The sequence below is a fragment of the Vombatus ursinus genome, unplaced genomic scaffold (genome assembly GCF_900497805.2).
Source record: "Vombatus ursinus unplaced genomic scaffold, bare-nosed wombat genome assembly UNPS02014807.1, whole genome shotgun sequence".
Classification (NCBI taxonomy): domain Eukaryota; kingdom Metazoa; phylum Chordata; class Mammalia; order Diprotodontia; family Vombatidae; genus Vombatus; species Vombatus ursinus.
In genome coordinates, this window is record NW_020954585.1 from 45,564,534 (window position 1) to 45,572,624 (window position 8,091).

An 8,091-nucleotide genomic window follows, 5' to 3' on the forward strand; every position below is an offset into this window, starting at 1 on the left:
TATATAGAGATTAATCACCAACATTTGTAATTCATTATGTTCCTTTCCTCCCTTTTTGGCACATTCCTGCTATAGCTAATTTTTTAATTAGCTGGATTATTGGATGGTTTAAATTATGTAGCCACTCATTTTTCATGAATACTATGACGTTCATTATTTTGTTTCTAGTATTATATTCTAAAATAATATGTTCAGAGGTAGATATAACAATCTGTATTCCCTGACAACTTACAGTTCAGATTTTTTTGAAAATCTACCATTTATAATTGTTTAGTTTGGGTGGATAAACTGATAGAAGGAACTATGTTGAAGGTTTTTTGACTTAACTCATCCTTATTTGGGAGCATAGTGGGTGTGACAGTACCCCACTAGGTGGCAGTAGCACTTCATGTCTAAAAGCAAGTATTTTCTGTTTTGTTTAGTTATTGGGCATTTTTAAGTATTCGTGTCATCAAAACACTGGCATGTAAGCAGAATTGACAAAATCCTTTGGGCATAACACTAAAACAAGTAGTTATGTACATTTAGAATTTTACATCAAAGATATCCACATTCACGTGGCGTATGTTTTTACCTTCCTTGTATGTGGCATAAATTTTGCTTGACATACTCTTCGGCAAGATGTTTTGGCCAATTGTTAATCCTTGAGGATTAATAATGTTTCAGAAATGAGCCCCAAACTGATTTTGCCTATATAAGATTAGCTATCATTTTTTTTTCTTGAGGAAGTACTCTTTTGCCAGATTTCTAGTAACTTGTCAATGTATAATGAGGAGCTCTTATTAATGCATTATCCAGAAGAGGGTCTGAATGATTATGAGATAAGATGAGAGTCTTTGTTTCCTACCTATGATGGAATGCTTTTGTCTGGATCCTGAGATCTCTTGTGTGCTTGGAGATAAAGAGTTCCTTTTTTACTTTTTCTGCTTTTAGATTTTACTGATTCAGCTTTTTGAGAGGGATTGAATGGGGTGAGATGTGACTGCTGGGAATGTTAGGAGGTTTGAAGGTGATGCCTTTGGCAATTGAGAAAAAATTCTCAGGTTAGAAATTATTCCTGTTAAGTCTTTCTTCTTAAAGGGACTGTGATTTTAATAAGTAAACTCAGAGATGATGTTGGTGGAATTTGGGGGGAGATGAGCTGAGGTAAAAGCTTAAAGGGTAATGAAATGAGTGGATAGGAAAGAATATTCAAAGGTAGACATTTTAAGCAGAGCAATTGTGAAGTTTCATTTGAGACGTGGATGCTTTGATATAACCACACACTCTATCCTGTTACCATTTATATTCATATTTGTTTATTTTCTCTCCCCTACTCTTCACTCCTTATTTCCGCACTCTATCCTTCTAAGATACATTGACGTATTTTCCCCAACAACAGTTGAAATGTAACTGATATTAACATCTGCAGTAGGCAGATCTGTGTTGAAAGAAAGGCATCTCCAGCAGCCTACAGTAACTGAATGGACTCGTGAAGAGCATTTAAATGAATCTGCACCAGCTGCCAGAGCCAGTTTGGCTCCAGCTGTGTTAACTGAAGTTTGGAACTAATTTGAGGCCTAGCCAATCAACTGACTGCCATAAAAAGCACATTTCTTTACATTTACAAAGATGCATTAGAATTGTGATCCTTTTGTTTACCACTATTACAGGTCAAACCATTGCATCCATTTGCATCCTAGCCTCCTGAGCTCTGGGTACTAGAGATTATACCACCTTAGCTTTGTATAGGGAAAGACTCTTGTCTCCTTTAATCAGATGATGGCACACTTAGAGAAGCAAATTTCCAGTGTTAAAAAATTCTAGCAAACAACAAAAGAATTAGAGCAGTCTTTTGGAGGCATAATGAAATTTGATCTGTATAATGCAGGTCTGTATAAGACGGAAGAGATTGCCACCTCTGAAGTGAGCATCATGAAGGTCAGCTGTTAAGGTTAAAGCCCCTCACATTACAAATGTCTTTCCATTGCATCCTAAGCTATACCATAAGGGTTCCTCTGCACTTTCCCCCAGGTTTCTCTTTCAAATTCTCATCAAGAGGAATTGTGATTATGTCACAGAATTTTACCTTAAAGCTTTAAGGACTGTACTCAGTGGAATATGTCTTTGTTTTTCAGTCTCTTTTGTTGCCTCCCTTTATCAATTTCATCTTTTTTTTTGTTCTCATATTAAGAAGTATAGCTAATCTATATGTTTTTATTTGGGCTCTTATCCCATTGGAGGATTTTGGTTTATCATCCCCCTGATAAAAATATACCATATTAGATGTTGTGGGTATAATTTGGAAGGTTGAAAAATCTTCCATTTTAAGAAAATAGCACGAGAAATACTGGTAAACCTTTGTTTTTGTGTCCTTTAAAACATACATATCTCTTGGGAAAATGAAACACTGCATTTGATGTAGTTGGGTTTGATTGGTTATGTTGTATTGTAGCTTTTTTGAACATGTTAGCCTGCATAATTAAACTTTCAAGGGCAGGCACCATGTCTTAATCACCTTTGTATCTCATAGCACCTAGCACAATGCTGTACTCCTATTTATTTTGCCCTTCCCAGATCTGAATGGGGGCCAGAGGACTCAGTAGGGGCAGTCTGTTAATGGAGCCCTTTCTCTCCCCCAATTCAGCTCCCTCTATTCCAGAGCAGATGATTCCCCAGCCCTACCTAGGAGGCAGTGAACAGAGATCTCATTCCACCCCTTTTTGAAGAATCATGCTGACCTTGAAGTAGTGAATACCTGTGTTCAAATCCCACCTCTGACACATACTGGCTCTGTGCCCCCAGGAGAATCACTTAACCTCTCAATGTTCCAGGTCATCCTCTAAGACTAAAACCTTGGAGAGAGTTTCTCCAGCTGTCCATGCTAAGGAAATCACAGATCCAGTCTTGATCCTGTCTTTTGAGATAGTTTAGAAGTAAATGTTCAGTTGTATGGTTCAAACTGAAATTCTAAAAGAATTCCAGGACAGAAAAGAGCAGAAATTGGCATTTTTGAAGTTCCTTTCATGAGAGGAGCTACATCATTACCTTAAAGTGTTAATCTACTCAGAAGAATGCATCAGGAAGGAAAAAAGGTTACTCATTAGTAACCTTGGTTCTTGGATCTAAAGATCAGTCAACATTGACCATCCAACCTTCTGTACTTGAAGAGGGAATAGATTTTTTATTTTATTTTAAGTAAAAGAAAGATTTTTTTATGAGAAGTGACAACTCATTTGCCCTTAGAGAATAGTAATGGAGTATGGGCATCTGACTATAGGGAACTTGAACAGCTTTAACTTGAATGGTTCCTAACTTTTCCAAACACATAGAATTGTTCTGGGAGACTTTGAGGAGGTAATAAGTAAATAATCTATCTTCTTGTTCTTACTTTCCTATCCCTCAACTCCTATTACTTTTTGCTTGTCCACTTGAGAGTGAATTAATGAAACATGCTGGTGATCCTCATTCTTCATTGCTGCTTTGCTTTGTTGTGACTTCCTCCTATCACCCTCCATGTAGGGTTAAGGGACCTGGAAAGTAATATTCAAAATTGGGATCCAGTAGAGTGTGTGGTAAATCTTACAAGAAACTCAGCATGCATCACAACATAATGGTAAAATTCCAGATTTATTGCTATGACTCATTTATGATTTGAGGACGGCTAGGGATGATATTTGAGAGTAGTCTCAGCTATCTCTGGGCATGAATACCATCCTTTCTCCCTCTAGAGTCCAGCTTCACACCTTGCCTGCTGCCTTTTATTGTCAATAAGAACTCTTAAAGCTGATGCCTTATTAACAGCGATCATACCTCCCCACACTATCTATTCTATCTGCTTTTAGAACCCACATAGAGTACTTAGAGAAAGAACCTCTTTGTGGGCTTTAGAAGAGGCTTATGTGAGCACTTTATTAAAATAGAAACTCCCACCCCTAGCAGTCAGAGTTTTCTGGCCGTTTCTTGGCCTCTGTCAGACCCATCCCTGATTGACCCTGCACACAGACTATATTTCTGTGAAACAGTTGAGTGGGTCATTTATGGAGCCATATAGCCGTGGCCAGGATATTTTGAGAATGCCAATGTTTCTCAAAATCACATATCCTTTGTTTAGTTTTCATTTTTTTCTACTGCATTGTATATTATTAAAGTAATTTAATATTGTCTTTTTGTATTGGTATGTACCAGTTTTCCCATTGATAGAAGGATGCATTAAAAAGTTAAATTCATTCCCATCGTTTAAAAAAAATTATAAAGCCCCTAGTCATGTTCTTTTCTCACACACACACACACACACACACACACACACACACACACGAAATAAATGTTTTTCCCTCACAGGTAAATTGTATTTCTGTGTGCCAGCAGAATTGTCCCATATGTGTATATATTTTAAATGATTCTTTTGGTGGTCTCCCAGAATCTGTATGTGTTCTGAGTAGAGGATAATGTTACCCCTTTTTTTGCAGTCTCAGCACAGAACACTGCAGAATTTCCAGGCAGTAGAAAGATGGGAATCTGAAATAGAAACTGTCGCTATGGTGATAATACATGCATGAAGCAACTTGTATCCCTTTGGGTATCTGTGTAAGAAAGAAGGAATGTGAAAAGAGGAAAGAGCAATAGTATGCTATAGGGCAGCTCACCACATTAAGCATGATTATTTCACAGCCTTGAACTAACATGGTATTAAGTTGAGGATTTGGTGATTTTTGCATTTCTTGTTTGAATACAAAGTCACTTTCAAAATAATCATAGTAGCTGAGAAGTCAAAGTTTCAAGGATCTCCAAAGAAATAACTAGCTTTTTGCTTTCAAGAAAGCGGCCTCCCTAGGTAGAGAGATGGATTTGAGAGCATAAAGCGGACCTCTGCCTGACTTTTAATCCCTGAAGTCATTTGTGTTAATTTCATAGACCCCATAGTTAGAACATGAAGAATATACATCAATAATCTGTGGTCAGAGCCACCATTAAAGAATCAACCTGACCCTTAGGACCTGTAAAACCTTGAGACCTATGGAACTGATTTCTACTGTCTCTTGAAACTGAATTATGCTCTCTGGCTGAACTTCAGTACCCTATCATGTGAGTGGTACAGTCAGAGCTAAACACTTACTCTGGCAGATTAGCACAATGGTTGAAAACAAGAAGAATCAAGTTCACTGAGGTCAAGTACGAGGTAATACATCTGGGGGTCGAGCAAAACATGCAGATTGTGCGAGATGGAAGGACTAATTCCTCTGCTTGTCCAACCAAAGATGTAGTCAGAGTCACAGAGTATTTATTGTAGCTATACAGTGAGTCAGTATCCTAGTGCTGTGGTTTTTTTCTGAAGGAATATGGATATGGAAAATGTGTAGCTTATTGTATTGGTTAGACCCCATTACCCAAAGAGAAATGTAGAAAACCTGATGAGGTTTCAGTAGAGCCTAGAAAAAGTTGAAAAGTAAGAGCTACATGGAAAAGTTAAGAACAAACCAGGATTATTCATTGTGAAGAGAAATGGAGGGAGTGTGTGTGTGTGTCTGTCTGTCTGTGTCTGTGTCTGTGTATGTGTATGTGTATATGTATATATGTTTAGGCCAGATCTGTGATTTTGGTGATGTTAGGAAACTTGTGATAAGGAAGTTCTGTTTGCCTAGATCTGTGATTTAAAGTCTTAGATATGAGTTGCCTGCACTCCTGAGACGTCATTTGATTACTCAGGCTCACGAAGCCAATACAGTATGTGTCAGATCTTTTTGACTCAGGCTGGTGCTCTATCCAGTACTCCATTTTCTTCCTCTGAAAGGTAACTTAATAAATCAGTCTTTGTCTTTTAAGGATTCTTACCCGAAGCCCAATCACTATACAGTTTCCATATGCATTGGAGAAATACAAGAAAAAGCAGAAATAGCCTGCTTATGAAAGATCTAAAGAAAGATTTCCAGATAATGAGTTATGATCATAGAATCATATGTTTAGAACTGGAAGGGACTTTAGAGGTCATCTAGTCTAACCTCATTTTACCGATCAGGAAACTGAGGACTAGAAAAGTTTAGTGAATTACCCAAGATTGCATAGGGTTTTGTTGTGTTTTTTTTGTTTTGTATTTTCATCATACAGTATCCTTCTCATTCCTCCTCCCTGAAAGCTTTTCTCATAGAACAGATAGAATTATTTAAAGAAAAAATAGAAAAAGAAAAAGAAAAATTAGTACACATGATCAATACGTTGGAAAAAAGGCTAAAAACATGTTCGGTGGGCAAGACTTTTGACAGGTACTGAGAGACAAACAGGATTAGAAGTTCTCTGATTCTAAATATGCCATTCTTTGCATTATTAAGAATAATTTTACGTTACTTTTTTTCCCCCAGTTGACAAGCATTTGTTTTTTCTACTTTCCTTCCCCTTCCCTCATGGGAGAGGGAGTAACAAAATGCTTGTAACAAATATACATAACTAAGCAAAACAAAATTTGATATTCGCCATGTCCAAAAATATATCTTGTGCTTCGTCTTGAGTCTATCACCTCTCTGTCAGGAGGTAGGTGGTATGCCTTATCATCAGTCCTCTAGAATCGTGGTTGGTCATTTTATTGATCAGAGTGGCCAAGACTTTGAAAATTTTTGTCTTTACTATATTGTTGTTATTTATAAATTGTTCCCCTATTTCTGCTTACTTTACTCTGCCTTAGTTCATGCAAGTATTCCCAGGTCTCTCTGAAACTATCCCTTTCGTCATTTTTTTTAACAACATAGTGGTATTCCTGTAATGGAATTCATACACCATAATTTGTTCAACAGTTCTTTAATTGCTGGGCTCCATCTTGGCTACTCTTTCTTTGCTACTACAAAAACTGCTGCTATAAATAGTTGTACGTAAGAGTCCTTTTCCTCTTTCTTTGATCCCTTTGGGGTAAAGGCCTAATAGTAATATTGCTAGGTCAGAGGATATGTTACTTAGTTACTTTTGGTATATAATTCCACACTGCCTTCAAGAATGGTTGGACCTGAACCAATTCACAGCTTCACCAATAGCTAATTAATGTGCCTTTTTTCCTCTAGCCCCTCTAACATTTGTTGTTTTTCGCTTGCGTCTTCTTTTTAGTCTGATGGGCATGAATGGAACCTTGGAATTGCTTTAATTTGATTTCTCTAATTATTAGTGATTTGGTATATCTTTTCATGTGGTTGTTGATACCTTGATTTCTTCCTTTGAAAACTGCTTATTCATATCTTTTGACCATTTATCAACTGAGGAATGACATTTCACAGTGATGTGGGTTATTGAGAAAGATTGTGAAATCTTTCTCTGGAGGTCTTTAAAAATAGAATATATTCTCATCTTTCTGAAATCATTTGTGTTCCAATCTGAAGGCCATAGTAGTACGCTCAAAGACCTTTCTAGCTTAAAGTTTCTGTTAGGTATATATGTGTGTACGTACACACACACATGCATATTTACACATGTATTTTTAAGGTATGAATGTTAGGTGTTCCAGCTGGTGTTCAGATTTGATTTTCAAAAAGAAAGGGAGATACTGTCTGAACAAATCCCTCTGGCCTCATGAAAGCACTTAGCAATTTTGTTTGCTCTCAAGACCTTATACTAGAAGCATTTTAAGTTTCAGAAGCTTCTTGCTCCCAAAAATCAAATCCAGAGTTCTAGTCCATAGAGAAATATAATAGAATTTACCCTTCCCATCTCTTTGACTATGCATGTTTCCCTTGTTTGTCTTTTACCTCTCCAATCAGCATTGTGGTGTTAAAACAACTTGCTGCTCTGTTATTGTAGCCATGGTAAACTTCAGAACAAATTTAAACTTTGCCCTATAGATCACGACCTTCAGGGACTTACCTGACTTTATTTTCTTATTATCTTTGACTTAAGACTAATATAACTTTACATTTTCTTGCTTGTGACAAATTACAACCCTACTTCATCCCTTGTCCTTTCTTTCTCATCCTTTCAGATTCAACTTTCCTGAAAATATTTCTTTGTTTATCTTTGGTTGCAAGTGCAAAGGAAGCTAATAATATACTTGCCTCTGTATATTACATTATCAGTTATTACACACATTCATTCTATCTATCTATCTATCTATCTATCTATCTATCTATCTATCTATCT

At 36.8% G+C, this 8,091-nt stretch overlaps 1 protein-coding gene across 1 annotated transcript in view; it reads left to right on the forward strand.

Moving 5' to 3' along the window:
* RNF216 (ring finger protein 216) overlaps positions 1-8,091 on the forward strand; it is a 179,876-nt gene that overhangs the window by 92,680 nt on the left and 79,105 nt on the right. The gene's annotated exons all lie outside the window — the stretch shown is intronic.